Here is a 12,610-nt window from a genome sequence, read left to right as displayed (position 1 = left end):
AAAACTGTGAGGTAGTCAAGGACTTCGTCTACATAGGCTCCGCCGTAAACGTAGAAAACAACACCAGGGCTGAGATCAAACGCAGAATAACTCTTGCTTACCGCCTCTCTCCGTCCTCTCTCGAAGGACCAAAGTGTCGCTATATAAGACACTTATCATACCCGTCCTGCTATACGGTTCAGAAGCAAGGACTATGACAAAAGCGGATGAAAGCACCTTGGGTCGTTTCGAGAGAAAAGTTCTTCGTGTGATCTACGGTCCCGTATGCATCGAAAAGGAGTGGAGGAGAAGATGGAACTACGAGCTGTATGGGCTGTTCAGCGACGTAGACTTAGCCAGAAGGGTAAACGTCCAACGACTAAGATGGCTGGGTCACGTAGAGCGTATGGAAACAAATGTTCCGGCCCGGAAAATATTCGAATCCACACCCATAGAACAGCGCTGTAGACTAAGACCGCGAATCAGGTGGCGCGCACAAGTGGAAAGTGACCTCACCCAACTTGGAGCTCGAAACATCTAGCTAGGGACCGAGCTAGACGCTAGATTGAGAATTTTGTTGGGTGAGGCCCTACTTCACGCAGGACTGTAGCGCCACCGCGGAGCACTCTTAGACTGTAACCACTGAATAATCTGTTGCACTTGCGTTCTCTGTCCCTTAGAGAATAAGGCCTAAGCCTTTTCCTAAGAAGTGAATTGTAGAAAAAAAGGGCGAGAGAAAATGATATTTTGGAATTTAAAAAAATGGTAGACGGCACTTTACTCGAAATATAATTCGTACAGTTGTACACGGTTTTTCTTTAATTTAATGAACGCCAGATTGTTCCCCACAAATTAACTTAAGGTACTAAAATTTCACCTCTTTATTCATATCCTATCATAATTCACCATGAATATAAATCAGGTGAATGACCAATTTTATAAAAATTTCCTCTGTACATCACAATAGTCGAAAGTTTAGCTCTGTAACTATTCTTTACAACAACTTTTTGAATATTCTGAAAATGTAGCCCTAGAAACATTCTCTCACTACTGCACTTCCATCAATTCGTTATAGAACTGGCAGCCATCATAAGAACTTTTGGTCTAATACAGTAAAATAACTGGAAAATTGACTTTTTCGATCTTTTGGAAACTTGAAGAACACTATTAAGATAGACATTCAAACAGACTATTTAAAGTCATACCCCGATTTTTTCTTAGTAGCCCTACTGTGTCGGCCTAACGGACGATTCCAAAACGGAGGTCTGGTATCTATTCATCTAATCCGCCAACGAAAAAATTCATAAAATCTTTCAAGCTAAAAGTTCTTGCAATTTCTGAAGCCACTAAGAATCTTTCTTCCAACAATTTGGTAAATAGAAACGTGGATATATTTATTGATTGCCAAGTGGTAATCAAAGTTTTTTCCGCCATTGTCAAAACAATTTGGCCAAAATCGAACAATGCTTTACACATGTCAAACTATTGCAACCATATGATACGATGCTATATTTGAGAAAATAAATAATTTTGAGCCCAAATTCGAATTTTTGCAATTTGCAATTCATAAATTATCCCTAGTCAGACATCATATTGAAATCAACCAAAACTTAATTCATATTGATATTACTTAAAATGAATTGATCTTATGTAAATAAGTTTAGCTACCTTGTTACTTGAACACAATCGATTTCCTGAGGAGCTCATTTTCCTAACATCATATTCACAAGTAAATTTCGTACCTATATAAATATTTACTGACGTTGATTTGGGTTTTTTGAACTTTTCATAAAGCAAATGTCTCCGCTTTTATACATAAATCTTTTCACTAATATTACGATTTAGAACATCTTTATAACAAAAATTGTTGAAACATCAGCACTTTCAATTCTGTTTTAATGTTTTTCCCTTACACTGCTTTTGGTTGTATCACATCAGACATCACATTCAGTTAAGTAGGAGTATCTACGTTCGTCTTCAGAACGAGAGACAAACAAAACACAAAAAAAAACGTAGATATTCTTATGATGTGATGATACAAAAATACATATATGTACATATAAGGTAGTGTGGGTGGTTTTTCATTATGAGGCACACAAAAAACGACCCAAACTAAACTCATCAAAAACAACATCAAGCAAATGCACATATTCTACTATCGTTTAGAATCTGCCTACCCCGTTGGCGCTGCGCTGGTTCAAGTCGTTCATAAGATAGTTTTTACTGACTACTATACTACACTACTTTGTATCTTTTAGATGTCTCTTGTTTATATAAACACACTTATAAGTATATGATTTTTTCGCAAAATTAATCTCTTCCTGCTCTATGCTTGGATGGAAAGCAAAGAGACATGTATATACATACATTATACTCTCTGTGTCACGTCCGTCCGTTGACAATATGATGAACCCTTGGTAGCTTAGAGCTTGAAATGTATCTTCATACGTCTGGATGAAGAAATATAACCCCATGAGCAGATGAGTATAAGATCATCATTTTGTACTAAATCAATCTGATACCTTTTTTAATTTATGATGAATTGCAAGCATTTGGGGCAAACTATTTCAGGCAATACTATAGATACAATATGTACTCTATATAGGTATTCTTATATTTAAAAAACATATGTACGTAGATATACATCGGCCGTTTTAAAATAATTTTAAAATTATACACACATTCCTTCTCACCATAGTGTGGATTTTGAGACTGACCAACCACAGACTGTATAGGCTAAACGATGAAACAATTTTATTTTTAGTTCGCTAATTTTTGTTGAATCTAATTTAAGAAAAAGTTTTTCTTCAAGATTAAAAACCAACCCAACGTTTAGGGATTTATTTTAGATACTCTGTATTTCTCTTCTAGAAATTAGGCGTGAGAATTTTATAGAAAGTTAATGGTTAAAAAATTTTGCTTGCGAAGAATACATAGGTTCTTCAATAATATAAGGTTTTGTTTTCTTTGAAAACTTATTTCCTAGGTATCATAAGTAAACCTCATTGTACGATTACAGGAAATATAACACATACTAATTATAATTATATTTATAATATAGTTGTATGTTATATTTGTTATTTTATTTTCGCAGTTATTAGACTCATATCTAGAATACTTTGTGCCTTTAAATTAAATAAACAAATACTTATTTAACATTTTTATTTAGCAGCAATCTAAATTAGGTTACGTTAAGCATTTTAAACTGAAATTAGGTTATGGTTATACGATAAAACAAACACTGGCTTCATGTTAAACTTTCAAATTCAATCAACTGACGAGAAAATTAATAAGAAATCACCTATACCATTGAACTTTAACATGTACATATATTCATAATTCATGCACAAATACAAGCTTATCAGAACAATTCATATATGGATTCAATTTCAAGGTGAATGTTATACTGATTCCTCTGAGTCTTTTCAAGATTTTTGGTTAAATTATAATTGAGTAATATTTATTTGTTGGTGTCTATATACAGTGATTGAAAAAACAATAGAAACAATAAAAAAAAACTAGCAAAATTTCTTAACATCACCTCCGTGTGTTTGGGATCGATTTTAGTGTTTTTGGAAAATAAAGACACAATTTTTTAGATATGATGTACTTTGAAGTTTGATCCTGGATACGCTTAGATGATAGTAAAGACATCCAAATGATTTTATTTTAAAATAATGGAATATAAACTTTAAAGAAACTGCAGGGATAAAGAAGACAAATTGATGGTATTCCACACTTTTCAAGACATGTAATAATTTAGTTACGAAAATATAGCACCATTCTTTTCGTTTCTTTTATTTTTTTTAGGGCAAACTAGTGGAAAATACTTCAGAGATTTCTTATAATTACTTCTGTTTGTTTAAGTTTAACAATTTATGGAGAGTTTTAAGATAATTTTAAATTTGTTTACATTCTTCCCAATACACTTTTTATTGCAATAGAATTTGTAATATAGGATCGTTTCTATTATTTTTTAAAACACTGTCCATACATGTGTAGTATTTGATTTAGGTTGTTTAGTTTAATAAATTGTCGGACAAATATTTCAAACAGACTTTGAATTAAATTGCAAACAGAAAGTTAATAGAGAGTTAAAGATTGAAAATTAAATTTTATTTTGATTGCTTGGTGGTTGTAATTATCTAACTAGACTGAATTATTTATATATGTTTGTACTAGGATTTGAGTTCGCAATAATGAATTATTTATATATGTTTGTACTAGGATTTAAGTTCGCAATAGTTAAAATTTCAATCATTTAAATTCATAATTTAGAACTTGCCCACATGTCAAGCTTTGATTCTTAAGTTCCCATAGGAAGTTATTGTAATCGGTACAATTATTCGAATTCAAATTTTTAAATCGACGTTTCAAGGTCCCTCAAATCTCAGAAGGGACTCTCAAGAAAATTTAGTTAGAGGTTTTGTACCATAGCAACTTAAAAAAAATGAAAATTTCGATTAACCCAAAATATCTCAAGAACCGACTTGTAATAAATTTAATATTATATATTGTGACGTGACAACAAACAGGTATATTTTTGGGACATCCGTTTTTTTTATAAATTAAATATTTTACAAACAAAAATTGGTTTTATTTCCAAAAAATTGTATGCAACGGAGAATAACGTTTTTGACATCTGGTAGAATTTTGAGAAAAATATTCAGTTTTTTCTACAAAAAATAAAAACCTAACAAACCTTTTCCAAAATTAATAATATTGGCTTCAAACATATTTCAAATAAAAATAAATAAATTGGGTGGCGCGACAGTCCGTTGGGAACCAGGGCCTAGTGACTTACAACTCCCAACCATTCCTGTGTGTGAGTACTGTTGTCAGGAATGGTAGGGACCTACAATTTTAGGCCGAATCCGAACGGCTAATTTGAGAAAGCACTTTTTCATGACAAGAATTACTCTTGAGGGATTTGTCAATTCCTCGCAAGAGGCAGTACCCGCGAAAATTAATTAATTTTGATTAATTTTGGGTTGAACCCAAGACCTCTTGCATGACAGTCCAACGCACTAACCATCATGCCACGGGTACCACTCCTTAAGTTATTCAGAAGATTTAATTTAATTTAGACCATTTTAAGTCTGCATATTTAGAAGCTAACGAAATATACAAACAGTTCTGCGAGGCTAAAAACTTAAATTACACACTTTATTTAGCGACGAGCTTGGAAAGGTGTAAGGAAGAATTTTTTGATATAATGTACGGGAGTTGGGTGGAAACAATCGTATGTCTTCAAGTGTATTACAAGATGAAGTTTTGGCATCCCATTTCCGATCCTTGTTGACATGTCAAGATGACTGACACTCGATTACGCTTGCCCAGACACAGTCGATAATTTGCTTGATTCTGTAATAATCCTTGATGAACTGGAACTTGCTTTTTTTAACATGAAAAAAAAAAATAATTCCCTAGGAAGTTTCCGTTGAATTTCAAACAAAAAAAAACTCATCTTTAGAATACAAGCAATTGTTTTTTTTTTACAAAAACTTGTACGTTTCCGCTTGTGTTTCCACGAGCTTTAATAAAGCTGTTATATTTTCAATATTTAAGAAAGGTGATGCTAGCTTGCCTAAGAATTACAGAGGTATTTCAATATTAAATTCCATTAGAAAAGTATTTGCTAGAATCCAATATAAAAGGCTTATCAATTGGGTAGAATCAAACAATCGCTTAAGTATGTTTCAAACTGGTTTTCGTGAGGGCTTTTCAACGGTTGACCATATTTTTGCTTTATCGAGTATTGCTAACAAATTTATCCAAAAGAAAAACAAGATGTATGCTTGCTTTATCGACTTAAAAGCTGCATTTGATAAGCTGTCATTTACAAAATGGCCTCACGTGGTATATCTAGAAAATTTCTAAATATCTACGAAAAGTGTACTTGTAAAATGAAGAAGAAAGGTGGTTCCTTATCAACCAACTTATTGAAATAGTACAGGAATTCAAATATCTAGGAGTATTGATGTTGATGTCTGCTAACGGTAGCTTAAATAAACATGTTCAGCGTGAGAGTATTGTCTCACGGTATTCAAGTTTTTGGTCACACCTATTTTGGAGAATTTGAGTTGATACAACATCTCTTTTAAGATTATTTCGGTTACCTAATTCGACTCCAACCTATTAAATTCCTGTTGAGTCTGGAATTGAGCCGATTTATATCAAAAATTTGAAAGTGCATGCAGATTTTCTAGCATGAGTTATGAGTAAAATTTCGAATCTTCACACATCTATCATGAAGGTTCTTTAGTGAACAGAAGCATCACCATTTAAGTAATATACTCAACTTGTCCGATTGCATAATGTTTCTCTTGAACTGAATGGGTTTAACATAGATAACTGTCAAGATATCTTTTCGAATGTAATCGCAAAAATTGATGAAAATATATATTTTTAACATTTAAATAGAGCATCATCATCGTCAACAAGAGAAATATATAGAAATCTAAGCCACTCTTTAAATACTAATGCGACAAATTATTTCAATAAAAACTTTCTGCAAGAACTATAGGTACAATTTTCAGAGCAAGGGTTGAAATATTGAACTTGAATTATATTCCGCATCGGTCAGATCCTCTCCTTTGCAATTATTGTAACAGAAATGAGCGTGACGATATTTACCATTTCATAGCTATTTGTCCGATACATTTTGATACATTGATATTCTATTCTCGATATTTCCTGAATAAATGAAATAAACTTCATAATGATTTTATTCTGTGCTAAATTTTCTAAGAAAAATCCAATTAGAAGTTTTTTATACTATAAGTAAAAACTTTTAAGATATGCTACTTAAATTGGTAAAAATTGGTTTTCGATTAAACATCTTGTTAGCAAAAATAGATTTTTAAACTATTAGAAACTATTTTATCATATGCTAAATGTTGTTGGTATTTTTTATTATTTTTTAGAAAAATGAAAACCAACAAAATCTATAAGAACAACCAAAAACTAATACGCAATGGTTTTCCACTCAAGAATTAGGAGAAGAAAGAAAGATTGACTTTAAATTATTTATCTCACACAAAATATTGTTATGAACATTTTGCTAAAGTTTTAAGCAGACTAATTAACAGAAAAAGGTGAAAAGTTATCAGTTTTTTATTATTTTGAAGCAGTTCACATTAATAATTTAATTAAAACATTATAGCTGGATTTTATCTGCACACGATCATTGCTTCGAGTGGTTTATTTTCTTCTCGCATCGATCTTTCTATCTTAATACCAAAAATCATCAAAATTGGTTCTGTGGTTAAGTCGTAACAGATCGACGGAGTTACAAATTAAAATTAAGTATTTTTGATTATGAGTTCACTAATGCTTTTCAGTTTCTGAGGGCTGATGTGCGGATGTATGTACCAGATGATTGGTAGCAATGCAAAAGTTATAGGTGGATACTGCCCTACACTTTTAGAAACCATGTTAAACGATTTTTTGTTCATAACATTAATATAATGTTCCTATCTTCACATTGTTTTAACTTACAGTCTTTTAAGAATGTTAAGAACAAGAAGAATAAGCGACATATGTATATTAACTCTTTTAATGAAGTCATTAAAAATTTAAATAAACAAAAATCGTTAACCCTATTTTGGCCAAACCATAGTATTGCCGTCAACATAAGAATAATACTCTTAAAAGAATAAAATGATGGTGTATTCAACACTCCATACTAATATAAAATACAAACAAAATTAAAAATTCTCACTATTGTTTAAAATATTTCATCCGGGTACAGTTTGACTTTCCTAACAAAAGGCCAATATAGTTAGGCCATGTTCGGGTGCACTACTTAATGTAGCAGGAAGTGGCTTTCGTAAGCAAGCCTTTTTCTCTACGGTTACGTATACTGATGCAAGCAGCAGAGGAGGGTGACAAGTCATGCGTTAAGTGAAATTTTTTCATCATTTGTCTTTCACCTTCACACACCATGTTCGAGCTTTGTGATGGTAACCACAAAATGTATATTGCGACACTACAGTTTCTCTTTTTTTGTCTTAGTAATTTTTTTTTTTAACTTTGAAATTCAGCACAGGTGAATGAACAGACAGATTAAAATTAAGTTCATCTTTCAGGATCCTGTTGTGATCTATCAACCATATGTTTGTATTGTACATTTCTGGTCCTAACATCTGCCAATAATGTCTCTAAAAAATATCTGAGTATACAAAAGTTTTACGAAAATCCTGACATTTTTGTTTAAGTTTTATAATTATGTCAATCTGTGCTTAACCTTCACACTACATAGTTACAAAGGGAATATCGGATATGTGGGAGAAGGTTTTGCGTTTTTGTTTGAAACCTTTTGAAAAATATTCTGGAAAATATACAAAATTATCATTACAACTACTAAAGCCAAGAATAATGTGCAATACACTGGTCGAGAAAATTACATTTTTTTTCTGTTGGTTAGTGCGTTGGACTGTTATGCTAGAGGTCTTGGGTTCAATCCCTGCCTGTGCCATCTAAAGTGTTTTTCACTGGTACTGCCTCGTGCGAGGAATTGACTAATTCTCCAAGAGTAATTCTTGTCATGATAAGTGCTTTTTCAGATACGGCTTAAAACTGAAGATCACCTCCATTCCTGACAAAAGCACTCGCACACAGGAATCCTTGAGAGTTGTAAGTCACTAGGCCCTAGTTCTCAACGGACTGTTGCGCCACCTAATTTATTAATTTTTTTACTTTTAGAATAGAATAAGATTTCTTCTTTAAATTTCGTTATCATATCAGATTTTTACAATGTGCTTCTTTATAATGGTGAAAAAAAAGCAAAAAAAAGGGTTATTAAGCCTAGGTTAGGTCAAGTTAAAGTGGCTGTCCATGATGGAAACAGACGCAATTAGGCCAGTTTAATGGCCCATTGTGATACCGCATGAATCATGAGGTTTCCTCTTAAGCTCAATGGAACTAGTTTAAGTCCCTTACAAAACATGAGAGGCTGATTATGCTGATATTAATTAGATCGTTAAAGAAGAATTCTCCTAGGTAATGCTTGCGTTGTGCCGCAGATGGGGTCGTGCGTAGCGATCCGCTTATACATAGGCAAGCTGAAGGTTGGACTTTATTTAATTTGTCGCGGTTTATAGCTTTCTCTAAAGCAGTCCACCATACTGCCACACCGTACCTACATTAAAATCGGTTTGATTACCGATGTGTATAGCCAATGCGTGATTCTGGGTTGTAAGACCCATTTATTACCAATACCTTTTTTGCAAGAAAAGAGAGCTACAGTAACTTTTTTGACTCTTTCCTGAACGTTGCGTTTCCAATTTAGTTTTTTATCTAAGACAAGACCCAGGTATTCAGCCACGTCTGAGAATTTTATCGGTTTTGTGTGGGTTAACACCCAGTCCACGCCGATCAGCCTAAAAGATAAGTCTGTCTAGGGCATTTTGTAAGAATTCTTTTAAGGTGTTATGATGCTTTCCTGAAACTGCTAAAGAAACGTCGTCCGCATAGGCTATCACTCTGAAACCCTCCGCATCCAGACTAGTTAGGATTTTATTTACCACTAGGTTCCAGAGGATAGAGGGGATAGAACACCACCCTTCGGTGTCCCTCTACTAACGAATCGTCTGCCAGAAGAGTTGCCCAGTTTGTGTTAATTAATGTATATCAGTCAATCTTTCCAAGGTCTTAAGAAGGAATGATGATAGACTTATAGGTCGTAGATAGACTTATAGGTCGTAGATAGACTTATAGGTCGTAGATCGTAGGGTTGACTTGCGAGCACTGTTGTCTAAGTTGAAACTCAAAATATCTGTGAACAATAATTCTGTTTTACATACTATTTAATATTGATTTTAGTATTTTACTTAGTTTCTTGAAATGTTCATCATTTTTAAGTCTATTTGATTCTATATGAAGTTTCAAGAAAAAGCCTGAATATGATACTTTTCTAGGTTTGTAAAACACGCTCTGAACTTAAATTTTAGTGCTAATTTTGAATCCAAACTCTAATTTTGATTATTTGCTCAAATTTAAAAAAAAAAAAACAATGTTTCACCTTTATTTTTATATATTTTTAATGCATTTAAAAAACTAGATTTAATAGAATTGTGAAGACAACAGATTTGTTACAAGAACAAAACTTACTTTCAAACCGTTTTGCCTTTTTCTATTGAAAACCTTTTTAGCATAAATGGATTTCCGTTTCTTTTAGATTTTTGTAGGACAGGTGAAATTTATTTTATTTTCGAATATTATATTAAAAAATAAAAAAATATTAAATACTAATTGTTAAAGAAAAGGATTATAGGACCATCACGGATTTATTGAAAAAAAAAACTACTTCATAGCCTTACATTCGTGTTTTTTCTTTTATTTTAAATAGTGATAACTCAAAACCTTGACGCTATACATTAATTTTGCTATCGGATTTGAATTAAGGTCCCCTCAACCCATTGCAAAAGTGCAATTTTATTGACAATAAGAAAACCTTGTCGACCAGTGTTATCTTTGGTTTATTTATTTATATTTGTTCAAACGACTTCAAGACGTATTAAAAATAAAAAAACAAAACTTTTTTCTAATTCACATGGCATTTTTGCTTTCTCCTTCTTGCGATAGCTTTGTGTGTATTTTGTATGGAACTTATAATTACTTGACATCCGATTAATCTTTAAAAATCGATTTAAATCAACTGAAAGGTTGAAAGAGGAAATGCTTAAACGTTTGGAAATCGAAAGTTGAGTAGCGGGGTAATTAGTTATTTATCATAATTACATTGCAAATGCTTGGATTTTCTTAAAATTTCTAAAGGGAACTGGCTAAAACTTCTTAAAATATATACATAACAATATACATATGTATGTAAGTAAATACTTCTATTGGAATGAAATTACATATGTACATACATCAACATTTGCATCGTTTTCAAGCGCGTACATACGTAAATGAAAAGCCTAATCTAACTCAAAATCTAGCCAAGTATAAATTATACTTGTAAACCTATGTATATGTACATAGTATATAAAACTCTGCGAAATTTGAATGCCTCCAAGGCTATGCCTAGCCTACCACTGCAACATAATGATGAAGATGATCATGGATCGTCAGCGCCACATCATCTTTTCAAGTAACCACATTTTGAATTTCGCTTTCATGCTAGTGTATTTATTTTTGTCCCAAAACTATTTTTGACTTATTGGCTGGATCTCAGTTTGAAGGCATTTCCCGACCTCCTTACTGCTTGTGATGTTTAAGAAACAAAGCACATATGGAGGAAAACCATAATTTTCAAGCCAACCAAACTAATCGGACACGCAATAGGTATAACATTTGTTTCTATGTATGACTACTCTGGTGCAGTGTTGCCAGTTCATATTTTTTTTAAATCTATATTATTGATTAATGAGAAGAATTCATTTAGTGAAGTGTTTTACGTTGAATTAATTGAGATTTATGACTTTGCTCATCATTTTGGGCTTGAAAAACCCGCACGTTATTGACGAGAAGCTAATGTTTTGTGTGGATTGTAAAGGGGAGTAAAAACGTTTTGGTCAATTCGACTTACTTGTTTGTTACTTACTTAAAATCAATTTGGACGTAAACTGATTCATTCTAAGATCTATCTTTTCTGCACCCACTAAATTCACACATCATATCATATGCTGACTTAGCGATTACAATTGGCTGTTTCGAAGTTCCAACTTTGTCCCTTTAATCCCAAAAATCCGGAAACAACTTAAGCACTTGAGTCAATAATCACTCAATCAATTTGTTATCTACATTCCAAACCTATCAAAAAGATCTTGAAAAAATTCAACAACGTTTTGCTCCACATTTAAAAGCGATGTTAATTATAACATCCATAATACGTAGAATTTTTTGTTGCACATTATTTCATACTAAAAAAATGAGATTGTATTCGGCTTACTCTTTATACAACCCATAGAACCAAAATGGATACATTTTGTTTATAAATATCTTAAGAATTCATTCTTTGATCGATGATGGTGAAATCATCTTCAGTCATTCATCATCAGAAGGCGCCAAATAGATACCCCTTTACAAATTCTGCAGCTAATTTAGTATAAAGTAACCATGCTTTTTGTTGAGTTAACTTTTGTGGTGCTATGGCCAGACAGCCATCATGTATATAAAGTGGTGGAGATATGGTGTTGATTAAATCATTATAAAATTACATTTAAGCATTTTTAAACGAATTGATAATATCATATAGAGAGAGATTTGCCGATAAGTGTAATTGTTTTTTCTTTGATATACTTTTGAACATTGAAAAATTTCAATGTTGTATGATAAGAATATAATTATATTGGTTTCTGAAACCAATTCGGCGCGATGCGTCACTTAAGCAACGAATTAAACTTTATGCCTAGTTTTCCAATGGGTGTAAAATTATAAAAAGTAGAGAAGTCCGCAAATACCCGTACACAAGTCAATTTTCCATTTTAACTTCTCATGATTTTAATAGGAAACCAAAAGAATGTCGACAATCCGCATTAAGGCCAAATTCCACCACCTGAGCTTTTTCAGCGTGCATGTCCCGACGGAAGAGAAGGATGACAATACCAAAGAAGAATTCGACGAGCTCCTCGCCAAAACATATGAGCAATGTCCCAAAAACGAAGTTAAAATTCTCCTGGAAGAT

The 12,610-nt window shown here is 32.5% G+C and overlaps 1 protein-coding gene across 4 annotated transcripts in view; it reads right to left on the bottom strand.

Annotated features, from left to right (window-relative positions):
* Nucleotides 1-12,610, bottom strand: part of LOC129946235 (ras GTPase-activating protein raskol) — a 193,089-nt gene that overhangs the window by 114,718 nt on the left and 65,761 nt on the right. The gene's annotated exons all lie outside the window — the stretch shown is intronic.

The sequence above is a fragment of the Eupeodes corollae genome, chromosome 2, assembly GCF_945859685.1.
Source record: "Eupeodes corollae chromosome 2, idEupCoro1.1, whole genome shotgun sequence".
NCBI lineage: Eukaryota > Metazoa > Arthropoda > Insecta > Diptera > Syrphidae > Eupeodes > Eupeodes corollae.
The sequence above is the reverse complement of the archived record's forward strand: the minus strand, read 5'-3'. Positions and strand labels throughout refer to the sequence as shown.